Consider the following 14562-nt stretch of genomic DNA (forward strand, 5'->3'; position numbering starts at 1 on the left):
CTCTGGCACACCCTGGGTTGCTGTTTGGTCAGCTAAATATTCCCACCAAAAATTGGTAAAGGAAGCAAGAGCTGGTTTAATCCTCAGAGTCTTGGCTGCCCCTGTTTTCTGGAGTTTATGATGGCAACATTGCCACTTTCTGAGCACCTACTGAGTGTATTAATGGACCCCCCAAAAGGAAGATCATCACCCTTTCCCCTGGCTTAGCTAAATCCTAACCCTGCCATCAAGACTCAAGCCCCATGTAGCCAAGGGCTTAATTAAGAGCCCACCTTTATCACTTGCCATGATTTTCTCACTCTGTTGTTGCTGTCTCCAGAAAGAGACAGTGATGTCAACTCCGTCCCTGTGATCAGCTCTGGTGGACCCCAGCAGACCCCAGCACACCCCAGCCAGTCATATGCCAAGAGAGGGTGGACTCCCCTTTCCAGTGGCACTCGGGATGTATGTTGTGGATGGGTGCCCAAGAAGATACGTGGATGCAGGTCCCTCATGCCCCATGAGGCCACCACAAAGCTGTTCTTGGCCCATTACTGAGGACACATGGTGTCCTGCCTCTGGATGAAGACAGGAGTCCATCCTTTTGGGGATACACACTAAAATAGTGCTTCTCATATTTCCAGGTTTTTTGCACCAGGAAAAATCACTGGCGTAGGGTCCACTGTGGAGCTTGCTAACTTTTTACTTTGCCAAGAAGTGCACTGACAGTAAGTACCATCTACTATCACCATCATTTCATTTACAAACGAATTTTAATTCCAATAATATGGGAATGGCATTGATGCATACTAACAGATTTTGCTTTTTAAAAAGCTTTTGTTTTGAAATGTTTGCAAACAAACAAATTGCAAGAATAGTACAATGAACTCCTATATGCCCTTCCCTCAGATTTACAAAGTACTAACATTTTGCCATATTTGGCTTATTGTTTTCTTTCACACACTCAGAAAGAGAAAAAGTAGTCTCTATACAAATAAATTGTAAAGTAAGTTGTAGATATGGCACCTCTTAACCCTGAAATACTATAGTATTATTATCGAAATCAGGAAATTTAACATCTTTGGTACAATAATATTATCGAATCTATGTACCTTCTTCAATTTTTGTCAGCTGTCCCAATAATGTCCCCTCCCCCTGCTGCTGGAGGGGAGTTGGAGGAGGGTTCCCTCCTCCCTCCCATCTCCTCCTCCCCTGCTTCTCTCTCCTCTCTCACTTCCTCCTTCTCCTCCCTCTTCTCCACTTCCTCCTCCTCTCCACCCTCCTCCTTCTCCCTCTTTCTCCTCTTCCTTCTCCTCCTCCTGCTTCCCCTCCTCCTCCTCCTCCTAATAGCTGTTGTTTTCTCTGGTCCAGGATCCTGTCCAGGATCAGATACTGCATTTAGATGTCTTGTCTCTTTAGTCTCCCTCAAACTGGAAGAATTCCTCAGCCTTTCTTTGTGTTTTATGACATGGACTTTTTAAATTTTAAGTACAGGCCAGTTATTATGTAGAATAACCCTCAGTTGGAGCTTGACTGATGTTTCCGCATGATCATATTCAGGCAGTGCCTTTTTGCCAAGAATATACCACAGAAGTGATGTGTCCTTTCTCAGTATATCACATCAAGAGGCACATGACATTGGTTTGTCCTATTTTGAGAAATGTTAATTTTGATCACTTGGTGAGAATGGTGGTGACTGTTTCCCCACTGTTAAATTACTATTTTTCCCTTTGGAATTGGTAAGTAATTTTTCAGGTGAATTAACAAGCCTTTTAAATGAAATAAAATTGGCTTTCTGGAAAACTCATTCCCTAGTCCCTATTTTCCTTATTTGCTCATGTCTGTTGAAAATATCTTCAAATCATCAGTAATTAGGGCCCCTGGGTGGCTCAGTCAGTTAAGTGTGTCTGCCTTTGGCTCAGGTCATGATCCCAGGGTCCTGGGATTGAGTCCCACATTGGGCTCCTTGCTCAGTGGGGAGCCTGCTTCTCCCTCTCCCTGCCGCTCCCCCTGCTTGTGTGCTTTCTCTGTCTCTCTGTCAAATAAGTAAATTTTTTAAAAAATTAAAACCAAACAAACAAAAAACAAATCAGCAGTGATCCATACACTGGCTCTTAAAAATCGCTGCACAAGGGCACCTGGGTGGCTCAGTTGGTTGAGCGACTGCCTTCGGCTCAGGTCATGATCCTGGAGTCCCGGGATCGAGTCCCGCATCAGGCTCCCTGCTTGGCGGGGAGTCTGCTTCTCCCTCTGACACTCGCCCCTCTCATGTGCTCTCTCTCTCTCATTCTCTCTCTCAAATAAATAAATAAAATCTTAAAAAAAAAAATCGCTGCACAAGAATGCAACTAAATTATTTATCTAACAAATACTTGAGTACTATATAAGCCATGCAACTCAGAGGAAGAATGGTTTACAAGCAGGACCAATAAATAATACAATCAAATATGGCACGCCTCTTTTATAGAAAGCCTCTGAACCTAACTTCAGATTTGATGAAAACACAGGGACAGAGGAACAAGCTGAACAACACAATGGGGAAACAATCACTAAATCCAGAATGTGGAACATTCTGTAAGTAAGCTGGCCTGGGGCACCTGGGTGGCTCAGTCAGTTAAGCGTCTTCCTTAGGCTCAGGTCATGGTCCTGGGATCAAGTTCCACATCAGGCTCTCTGTTCAGCAGGGAGCCTGAGTCTCCCTCTCCCTCTGCTGCTCCCCCTGCTTGTGCTCGCTCTCTCTCTCTCTGTCAAACAAATAAATAAATAAAATCGTAAAAAAAAAAAAAAGAAAAAGGAAGCTGGCCTGCAATCTTCAAAAGGACGATGTCAGAAAAAGAAAGGAGTGACTAATCTGGATTAAACGCAACAATTCATGAGCTTTGATTGAATCTGATTTTAAAAAACTATAATTAGGGACAATTGGGGAAATTTTCATATAGACTAATACTAGATGATACTATGAAATTATTGTTGGTTTTCTTAAGTATGATAATGGTTTTATAGTTATATAAGGGAATGCCCTTATTTTAGGAGATGCATGCTAATGTGTTTAAGGGTAAAGTGGCATGATGTTTGCAATTTACTTTCACAACGTTCAGCAAGGGGCACCTGGCTGGTTCAGTTGGAAGAGCATGAAACTGTTGATCTCAGGGTTGTGAGTTCAAGCTCCACGTTGGGTGGAGAGATTACTTAAATAAATAAAACTTCAAAGGGGTGCTTGGGTGGCTCAGATGGTTAAGTGTCTGCTTTCAGCTCAGGTCATGATCTCCTGGTCCTGGGATAGAGCTTGGCATAGGTCTTCCTGCTCAGTGGGGGGAGTCTGCTTCTCCCTCTCCCTCTGCCTCTCCTTCTCCCTCTGACTCTCCGCAGCTCATGCTTTCTCTCCCCCCCAGCTTGTGCGCTCTCTCTCTCTCTCAAATGAATAAATAAAACCTTTAAAATAAATAAATAAGGGATGCCTGGGTGGCTCAGTTGGTTAAGCATCTGCCTTCGGCTCAGGTCATGATCCCAGAGTTCTGGGATCGAGTCCCACATTGGGCTCCCTGCTCAGCGGAGAGCCTGCTTCTCCCTCTGCCTGCTGTCCCCCCACTTGTGCTCTCTCTCTCTGACAAATAAGTAAAATCTTTTAAAAATAAATAAATAAACAAAACCTTAAAAAAAGGTTCAGCAAAAACTCATGCATATTATATATAGAGAGAGAGCAAAGTTGCAAAATATTAAAAATTGTTGAAGCTTGATAGAGAGTAAGGATGCTCATAATACTATTCTTTCAAATTTTCTGTGGTTTTGGATTTTTGAAAATCAAAGATTTGAAGGAATAATATATAGGTGTAATTATGATTAATAAAAATAAAACCCCCTTTAAACTGTTCCTGAATTTACAGGGCACCTGAGTGGCTCAGTGGGTTGAACGTTTGACTTTTGATTTCGGCTCAGGTCATGATCTCAGACTCCTGGGATTGAGCCCCGCATGGGGTTCCACACTCAGTGGGGAGTCTGCTTGTTTCCCTCTCCCTCTGCCCCTCCCTCTGCTCACACATGCTCTCACTCTCTCTCTTTCTCTCTAAAATAAATAAAATAAGTCTTAAAAAAAAATAGAGTGTTGCTGAATTTACAGTATTTTTTATTATTGTAAGTTTTCTCTACTAGTTTCTCCTTACTGTTATATGTGGAGAAGCACCTCAATTTTTTTATATTTAAAAAGGCTCCTAATTCAGCCTTTCTGGAAAGTATCTTGGTAATATATGAGACATCTTACAAAGTTCATATCACCTTTGACTTGGGTATTTACCCAAGAAAATAACCATGCACTTCTGTAAAGATTCAGCAACTGAGTTGTTCGTTCCAGTGTAACGGTACCTCAGTGAAGAAATTGTGTATAATTTAAATGCTCAACTCTTTACTGCTGGTTGAATAAACTCTGGCCCAACCACCTAAAGAAAGGAATATGGCACAGGCATTGAAAACGTGAGGTCAGCCATGTTGTTGAGGCTGGTAGCACAGGCGTTGTTGAGGCTGGACGACTTGTATACAGGAGCCCATTATTTTTCATTAATTAAAACATGCAGGGCACCTGGGTGGCTCAGTCGGTTGGGCGACTGCCTTCGGCTCAGGTCATGGTCCTGGAGTCCCAGGATCGAGTCCCACATCGGGCTCCCTGCTCGGCGGGGGGTCTGCTTCTCCCTCTGACCCTCCTCCCTCTCGTGCTCTCTTGTCTCTCGTTCTCTCTCGCAAATAAATAAATAAATCTTTAAAAAAAAATGCAGAACGATGTTTAACAAATGAAAAGATTGGTACAATATATTTAGCTTATGAAAAAAATAGTATGTACTGTCTAATCCTACTTTTGTTTAAAAAAAAAAAAAAGACTGGAAAAATATACATCCAAGTGCTCAACCTTGGTTATCCGTTTTTATTTTCTCTTATTTATTTTATCTCATTTCAACTTTCTAAAACTTATAGAGTGCACGTGAATTACTTTTATATTAAGAAAGAACAATAAAAATGATGTTTGAAAGATGACAAAGAGAGACACAGCGAGAGAGGGAACACAAGCAGGGGGAGCGGGAGAGGGAGAAGCAGGCTTCCCGCGGAGCGGGGAGCCCGATGTGGGGCTCGATGTGGGGCTCGATGTGGTGCTTGATGTGGGGCTCGATGTGGGGCTTGATGTGGGGCTCGATGTGGGGCTCGATACCAGGACCTGGGATCATGACCTGAGCAGAAGGCAGACGCTTAACCCACTGAGCCACCCAGGCGCCCCTGCAACGTGTTCTTCGGCCTAGTTTGAAGGAGCTCCACTGGGGGTCCCTGGGGCCTCACCCAGAGGTGGGACCATCCCCGGCCACAAGGTGGCAGTGCTGCTCGCGGAGGGCGCCTCCTTCGACAGAGCACCCTCGGCCGCACCCGCCCCTCCCCCCCCCCGCCCCCAGTGTCTTCTGCCACCCCCCACCCCGGCTCCCCTCTTACCCTGAAAACACAGGAGCACTGCCTGAAAAAAAGAAAGACATCCTGGTGTGTACGGGGGCTCCTCCCCTTTCTGCACCTAGGTTAGGGGTGCAAATAGTGCCAGCCCTGAAGATGGCAAGTCTGGAAACGTTCCTTTCCTTGGGGATACTAGGCGGAGAAGCCTTCCCCTCAAACAGTTGTCTATTTGTATCTAGATGTGGCAGAGCCGCCAGACTGAGAGAGTGAGTGTGTGTGTGTGTGTGTGTGTGTGAGAGAGAGAGAGAGAGAGAGAGAGAGAGAGTGTGTGTGAGAGAGTGAGAGAGAGAATGTGTTAAGAATGTATTCTGCATGTTTTACTGATGTTATTTTTCTTGTTTGTGTGTGTGTGTGTTAATATTTAGAACATGTTCTTTTATTTCAAAACAATATGGATAGAATGTTGAAGAAAACACAATATTTACTTCATATCCAATTCTATGCGTATTTTCTTCTGCTTTTCAGTCCACACATTGTCATCATCATATTGGAAATCCTTACTATACCTTCCTTTGAAGCAGGATCAATGCACTATGCAGATATAATTTCAGCAAATAACTTAACCAATATGAAGTGTATTGAATAATAGTATCCTTTTGTGTTATGCTCTGTGGGCTTCTAAAAAAAGTGCTTTATCTATAAATCAGTAATGTAACTTTATAAAATTGTTTCCCAATTAAGAAAATGTCTAATAATTTATAAAAGTGGACATTTGCACAATTTTTGTTATAATTCATCTAGTGGTTTAAACTGTAAAAATGAATGTTTTTAGTATATTCACAGAGTTCTGCAACCATTACCACAATCAATTTTAGCAGTCATTATACTGCTGTATCCATTAGCACTCAGTCCCCATTTCCACCCCCATTCCCACCCCAAGGACCTCAGCAAGCACTAATCTGCTGTCTCTATACATTTCATTTGCCTGCTCCAGACATTTCATATTAATGGAATCATACAACATATGTTCTTTAGTGACTGACTTGGCATTATGTTTTCAAGATTCATCCATGTTGGGGCACCTGGGTGCTCAGTCAGCTAAGCATCTGCCTTCGGCTCAGGTCATGATCCTTAAAATCCTAAAAAAAGGATTCATCTATGTTGTCACATACCAGTAGTTAAGTCCTTTTTATTGCCAAATAATATTTCATGGTATGAAATTTTACTTGTCCATCAATTGATGAATATTTGGGTTGTTTTCCACTGTTTGGCTATTATGAATAGCCAAGCACTTGTTGTTAACTGTCTTTTGGGGCATAGTCATCCTACTAGGGGTGAAGTGGTTTGATTTGCATTTCTGTGATGGCTAGGGGCCATTTGCATATCCTCTTTGGTGAAATGTCTATTCAGATCCTTTGCTCATTCTTTAGTTGGATCATTTGTCATTTTAATACTGGATTGTAAGAGTTCTTTATATATTTTAGATACAGTCCCCTTATCAGACTTCTGATTTGCAAATATTTTATCTCATTCTGTAGGTTGTCTTTTTACTTTCCTGATGGTGCTGTTTGAAGCACAAAAGGTTTTTTTTTTCCCCCAAAGATTTTATTTATTTATTTGACAGAGCGAGAGAGCACAAGCAGGGGGAGCAGTAGGAGAGGGAGAAGCAGGCTCCCTGCTCAGCAGGGAGCCTGATGCGGGGCTTGATCCCAGGACCCTGAGATCATGACCTGAGCCCAAGGCAGCCGCTTAACCATCTGAGCCACCCAGGCACCCCAAAGCACAAAAGTTTTTAATTTTGATGACGTTCAGTTATCTGTTCCTTTCTAAAAAGATTTTAAGTAGGGGCACCTGGGCGGCTCAGTCAGTTAAATGTCTGCCTTCAGCTCAGGTCAAGGCCCTGGGCTCATAGAATCGAGCCCCATGTCAGGCTCCCTGCTCAGCAAGGAATCTGCTTCTCCTTCTGCCCCTCTCCCTCTGCCCCTTTCCCTCTGCCCCCTCCCCTGCTCGTGCTCTCTCTCGCTCGCTCGCTCTCTATTGCTCTCTCTCTCAAGTAAATAAATAAAGTTTAAAAAAGCAAAAAATAAAAAGATTTTAAGTAATCTCTACACCCAACATGGGGCTCGAACTCATAACCCTGAGATCAAGAGTCTCATGCTCCTTGGGCGCCTGGGTGGCTCAGTTGGTTGGGCGGCTGCCTTCGGCTCAGGTCATGATCCTGGAGTCCCTGGATCGAGTCCCGCATCGGGCTCCCTGCTTGGCAGGGAGTCTGCTTCTCCCTCTGGCCCTCCCCCCCTCTCATGTGCTCTCTCTCATTCTCTCTCTCTCAAATAAATAAATAAAATCTTTAAAAAAAAAAAAAAAAGAGTCTCATGCTCCTCTGACTGAGCCAGCCAGGCTCCCCAGATCCATAGTTCTTTATAAAGTTAACATACATAACACAACAGTAATTCCACTCTATGCTATTTACCCAAGAGAAATGAAAAACTATATATCCACAGAAAGATTTGTACATGAATGTTTATAGCAGTTTTGTTTGCAATAAGGAAAAATCAGAAACAACCCAATAGCCATTAACGTGAGAATGGGTAAATAAATTGTGGCATATTCAATACAAAATAAAGACAATTCAATAATTTAAAGGTACAAATTACTGATACACACAACATGCATGAATCTTAAAAATACTATGCCAAATGAAAGAAGCCAGACACAAAAGAGTACGTACTGGATGATTTCATTTAATTGAAATTCTGGAACAATCAAAACTAAGCTATCATTACAGCAGGTCAGTGGTTTCCTGGGGACAAAGGGGGAGGGAGGACCAACTGCAAAGAGGCTTGAGGGAACTTTCTGAAGTGATGGAGATGCTCCATCTTCATTGGAGTGGTTGTTATATGTGTGTATACCTTTGGAAAAACTCATCAAGCTGCTTTTAATGTACTTGATGTACCTTAAAATTAACATACTTAAAATGGGTGCATCTTATTATATGTAAATAATACCTCAATAAAGTTGATTAAAAAATAAGTCCACACTCGAGAGTTGGCTATTACAAGAGCTTCAGGTATCTCTATATCTTATCTGTCTCAGGCACTTCACTGATTATCATAATGAATATTAGAAATGGGTTTTCATTAAAAACTTAGAAAGACCATAAAGTATAATCAATAAATTAGTAAATGCCTCTCTCTGTATTGTTATGAGGATCCAGTGTGATAATGTATATGAAAGTACAGCTTTGATGGGCTTTACAAGTTAAGTCTTGGCTCATAAGTCAGAGACGTCCCAGGCTTCCAGATTTTCAGCCCCCTTACGATCCTGACCTCAAGGCCTGAGAAGTCCCTCTTGGTGTCCCCTGCCAGGGTCTTGGCTTGCTTACACTTACCTCTAGGCTTCACCTTCTGAAGGGCCCTGATCCCGTGGAGCATGGTGGGGAAACCCTTAGAATCTGCCTTGCCTCTGAGTGCCTGGGCGGAATTGGAATTGACCTTTACCTCTTGGCCCTTACCTGTCGCCCCAGGATGCTCTTTGCTTGACTGGCCTGGGAGTTTGTAAGCAGTCAAGATAGCTCCACTGCACTCACACATTTGTTATGGCCTGGCTGCTTGTGTACCCCCTCAAGTGGGTCCCACAATGGGATGGTGTTTGGAGGTGGAGCCTTTGCTAGGCATTTGGGCTGAGGTGAAGTCGTGAAGGTGGGGCCCTCATGATGGAATTCGTGTCTTTGTGAGAAGACCAAGAGACCAGAGTGCGCTCACTGCCCCTCCCCGCAACCACCACCACCAGGTGAGGACATGACAAGAAGGTGACTGCCTACAAACCAGGAATAGGACCCTCACCAAGACCTCAGCCATACTAGCAACCTGATCTCAGACTGCCCAGCCTCCAAAACTGGGAGAGATAGCTATTGTTCAAGCCACCCAGTCTGTTGTAATTTGTGATAGCAGCCTGAGCAGATGAAGACAAACCTCATCCTGGCACATAGGAGATGAACTGTGGCCCTTCTTCTAAAAGTCTCCTCAACTACATTATGTCTCCTAAATTTAGACAAATTCCTCCTGAATATTCCAAAGCCACCATACTGTTTTGTACCCATTTCCAGAATCCCAGGGAGGCCCGCCCAGCCTGTTCAGGCCCCTGTAAACTGACCCTCACGCTCTCCAGTGACCTCTAACCCAGACCCAGATGTTCCTCTGACCTCACCCTGGTGCTGCTGGAGTTTCACACGGTCGTCCAGGCTTACCCTGCCTGGCTCTTTGTCTCTCCCCTAAGCTTTGAGCATAGAGACCTGAGACTCCGGATTCAGCTACTGGAGTGTGACCCCCTGCTCAGGGCATGGGTTCTCCAAACCTTAGAAGCCACCCACCCACAATGTCTGGCCCACCCAAGACCTGGGCCCCTGGGGGTTCATGCTCTGGTGTCTCTCCTTAGGTATAAATAAAACAGTGTCCTACATAACTGCACATCTTGTCCTTAGCTTTTTTTGCCTGACCCTGTAAGTTACCTTGAGCAGTGATTGGGAGTGGCTGGGCTTTCCTGTTCTTTCCCACCGAGAGAGCAGAACTAAAGACCCCCCCAGCAACTCCTGGGAGCTGTGTGGTATGTGGGCGGGCTGCCCACTGCAACCTCACCTCCCATCATGTGAGCTCTACAGACCAGAGCCGAGGAAAGTTAAAGCTGCTCAGACCCAGGGATAAACACCATTGACAGTGGCCACTGTCCTTCCACAACTTTTTTTAGACATAGGAAAACATAGGGACTTGTTTCTGAGTGTGTGTTGGGGTGGTAATATTTTTTTTCTTTTAAACAGACTGGGATCATACTCTTTCAATTCAACAAGTATTTATTGATTACCTACTGTATTCTAGGCACTTTGAGCTCACTGAAAAATAATTCTGCAACTTGCAGTTTTTGCTTTAAAGCATAAAATCTTTCCATGTCAATACATAATGATGTGTCATTATTTTTTCCATCATTGTAAAACTTTAGCACACTTAGCACTTTAATGCATTTTCTGCTCTGATAAATATGGAATTGATCGAAGTACCTCTAGCTATTTCCATCACCATTATTGGGTGGGATGCAATGAACAGATTTCCTAAGGCTTGGGAATTAGGCAAAAGCAGGGTCATGAATTTAAGTCATAGACTCTTTCTCCCCAATGGGTTAAAACATATTTTTCAGTTTTACTTTCTATGGTGGATCTGTAAAAAGTATTAGATTAGTACGACTATTTTTGATCTACGTGTTTGTGATAGCTGATACAAAAAGGAATTTGTTGGGTTTGGGAGATAGCATGCAGGGGGCAAGATAGGACTAGAGAAGATAGGGCCTGAGCACCTAGAACATTGGAGGTCATGCAAAGAGCCATGGAAGTCATTGTGGGGTTTTAAGTAGGAGCAAGATTGGAATTCTATTTTTTCCAGTTTCACTGATATATGATTGATATATAGCATGGTATTATGTTTAAAGTACACAACATAATGGTTTGATATAGATATATATTCTGAAATGATTACCATGTTGTTTAGTTAACACCCATCACTTCACATTGTTACTTTTTTTGGTGATGAGAACTTTTAAGATTTACCCTCTTAACAACTTTCAAATATACAGCACAGTATTGTTAACTATAGTCGCCATGCCGTACCTTACATCCCCAGAACTTATTTATTTATAACCAGACGTTTGTACCCTTTGACCCCCTTTCCCCATTTCCCCCACTCCCTACCCACTGGCTCTGGCAACCACCAATCTGTTCTCTATTTCTGTGAGTTTGTTATTTTAAATTCCATATATAAGTGAGATGATCCGGTTTTTGTCTTTCTTTCTGGCTTATTTCGCTTAGCATAATATCCTCCAGGTCCATCCATGTTGTTGCAAATGGCAAGATTTCCTTCTTTTTTGTGGTTGAATAATATTCCACTGTATTGATAAATACCACAGTTTTTTATCCATTCATCTGTTGATGGACATTTAGGTTGTTTCTTTGTCTTGGCTATTGTAAATAAATTGCAATGAAAATGGGGGTGTAGGGGTGCCTGGGTGGCTCAGTCAGTTAAGCGTCCAACTCTTGATTTTGGCTCAGGTCCTGGGATCAAACTCCGCATCAGGGTCTGCCCTCAGCGGGGAGTCTGCTTGAGGATTCTCTCCCTCTCCCTCTGCCCCTCCCCCACTCTCTCTCTCTCTCTCATAAATAAATAAATCTTAAAAAAAAAAAGAAAAAGGGGCTATAGATGGTGTAGATATCTTTTTGAGATAGTGATTCTGTTTCCTTTGGATATATACCCAGAAATGGAATTGTTGGTTCATATGGTAGTTCTATTTTTAATTTTTTGAGGAACCTCCATACTGTTTTCCATAGTGTCTGTGCCAATTTACATTCCCACCAACAGTGCGCAAGGGTTCCCTTTGCTCCACATCCTCGCCCGCACTTGTTATCTTTTGTCTTTTGAATGACAGCCATTCTAACAGATGTAAGATATCATATTGTGGTTTTGATTTGCATTTCCTTGATGATGAGTGATAGCGAGCACCTGTTGGGTGCTCACTTTTCATGTACCTGCTAGGCATTTGTATGTCTTCTTTGGAAAAATGTCTATTCAGTTCCTCTGCTGATTTTATGATCAGATTGTTTTATTATTTGCTAGTAAGTTGTATTTCTTTATATATTTTGGATATTAACCCCTTACCAGATACATGATTTGCAGATATTTTCTCCCATTCCGTAGGTTGCCTTTTTTTCATTTTGTGGATGGTTTCCTTTGCTGTGCAGAAGCCTTTAGTTTGATGTAGTCCCACTTGTCTATTTTTGCGTTATTGCTTTTGCTTTTGGTGTATATTAAAAAAATCATTGCCAAGACCGATGCCAAGGAGCTTACCACCTATGTTTTCTTCCAGGAGTTTTCTGGCTTCAGATCTTATGTTCAAGTCTTTAATCCATTTTGAGTTGATTTTGTATATGGTGCAAGATAATGATCCAATTTCATTCTTTTGCATGTGGCTGTCCAGTTTTCCCCACACCATTTATTGAAGAGACTATCCTTTCCCCATTACATATTCTTGGCTCCTTTTGTCATAAGCTAATTGACTGTACGTGCATGGGTTTATTTGTGGACTCTCTATTCTGTTACACTGAGCTATGTGTCTGTTTTTTTGCCAATACCAGACTGTTTTGATTTCTATCACTTTGTAACATAGTTTAAAATCAGGGAGAGTGATGCTTCCAGCTTTGTTCTTCTTTCTCAAGATTTCTTTGGCTATTTGGGGTCTTTTGTGGTTCCATACAAATTTTAGGATTTTTTTTATTCCCATGAAAAATGCCATTGGAATTTTGATAGGGACTGCATTGAATCTGTAGATTGCTTTGGGATCTGTCATTATTTTTAACAGCTGCATGGTACCCCATAGCACAGCAGCAACGTAACTCCACAGTTTCTAGTTCCCTAATTTTAGACATTCAGATTGCCTCCATATACTTTTCTATTACAAATAAGGCTACAATGAGTGCCTTTGTCATTTGACCTTGTGCACATTTGTGAATATTTCTGATGGGCTCTGATGAGGAGAATTGCTTAATTGAAGAGAATGTGCTGAATATTTCTAGTTGTTGTTCCCTGATAACAAGTTTGTGTCCATTTATTCTCTTACCACTAGTGTGTGCGAGGACTCTGCTCCTTGTGGTCTATAGGTCATATTATCAAACTGATAGGTGAGGATGGGCAATAACCTTCTCCCAAGACCCTGGGATCATGACCTGAGCCAAAGAGGGATGCTTAACCGACTGAGCCACCCAGGCGCCCCGGCAGTAGGAATCAGCCTCGGCCATTGATACCAACTGAGCAGCTTATGACCCTCAGGACAGGGTACTTCTAGGGTACAAATTAAGAGAGGTCAAGCTCTAGCTGTTCCCATGGGTGAGCTTCAGCTATTACAAACACTCGCTCAGATTAGCTGTGTATTTCTACACCCAGGGTCTCTTTTCTCCCTTACCACCACCTTCTAAGATAAATGTCATTATCTTGTTTACAGATGAGGAAACCCACCCAGAGAGGCTGATTCCTCCAAATCACAGAGGTCACAAGTAACAGAGCCAGGGAAGAAGGGGCGCCTGAGGGTGAAGGAAAGAACAGCAAGGGTAAGGCCACTAGTAACCCCAGGGCTTGGGTACCGACCTGGGTCTCAAGGCCAGAAGCAGACCAGTTGTGTGGTCTGGAATGGTGCTGGGTTCCTTCGCATGGGCTGCAGGGTGTGCGATCTGTTCTGCCTGTGCTTGTCCTGCTTGGACATGAGGTGGAGGCCACAGGTATGGAGAGTGGAACCCCCTGGGTCTGGTAACTCAGAAGGATCGAGGAGGGAGTGGAGAGGACTGTTAGCCTGGTGATGGTGGAGGAGTTCATGAACTGACGATATGTGTGCAGACCCTGTTCATAAGCTAATGAGAGACCTCTTACATCCTCCCAGTTGGCTGCTGCGGCCGCTGCTTTAGTTACTGCCCAGGGCCCTCAGCATAGACCTCATTCCTCCAAACAGTGCAATCCCTCAAGCAATCCTTGTATTACCATGGCTCTAAGCCTAGGAATTCCAAGGACAGACTTGTTTAACCACTTCTGGCTCCAGCACTTGTAGACTGGTCCTCAGAACTCAGGGGTTTGAAGAAGTATTTTCAGCAGACTCTGAGTGGGGAGCCAGCAGGCAGCTAAGTGTCTTTCCCTTGAGAGTCCGTTTGTTTCCCAGGGAAGCTCAGCTCCAGGGGATACACTTCCGGCGTCACAAAAACCCCTGTGGCCCTACACCTTCAGGATTTCAGTCCCCAAACAGGAGGTTCCTCTGGGTGGTGCCATCTCAGGCCCTCCCCCACACATCCTGGACTGAGGGGCACAAAACACCACACCTTTTACCTGGGAAGGGGGCCTTGCCCACTGGCAGCATGACTGACCTGGTAGTTTGCTGGGGTTTTCAGATGTGAGAGGCCCAAAGACCGCAGAGAAGAGACTTGCACCTGAGCCTGGTGAAAATGTGGTCCAGGATCTCCGGAAGGTACCATCTCTCGGCTTTTTTATTTGAAAAACAGTAGGGGGGCGCCTGGGTGGCTCAGTCGTTAAGCGTCTGCCTTCGGCTCGGGTCGTGGTCCCAGGGTCCTGGGATCAAGCCCCGCAT

At 43.5% G+C, this 14562-nt stretch overlaps 1 long non-coding RNA gene across 1 annotated transcript; it reads left to right on the plus strand.

The window, feature by feature from the left end:
- Positions 1–625: 625 nt before the first annotated feature.
- Positions 626–14405, plus strand: LOC118003012. Its single transcript, XR_004677241.1, has 3 exons — positions 626–707; positions 13435–13540; positions 14366–14405. It is a non-coding gene; the product is annotated as an uncharacterized LOC118003012 (long non-coding RNA).
- Positions 14406–14562: the final 157 nt, after the last annotated feature.

This window comes from Mirounga leonina, unplaced genomic scaffold (assembly GCF_011800145.1).
Source record: "Mirounga leonina isolate KUSES-001 unplaced genomic scaffold, KU_Mleo_1.0 Mir_91, whole genome shotgun sequence".
Lineage (NCBI taxonomy): Eukaryota > Metazoa > Chordata > Mammalia > Carnivora > Phocidae > Mirounga > Mirounga leonina.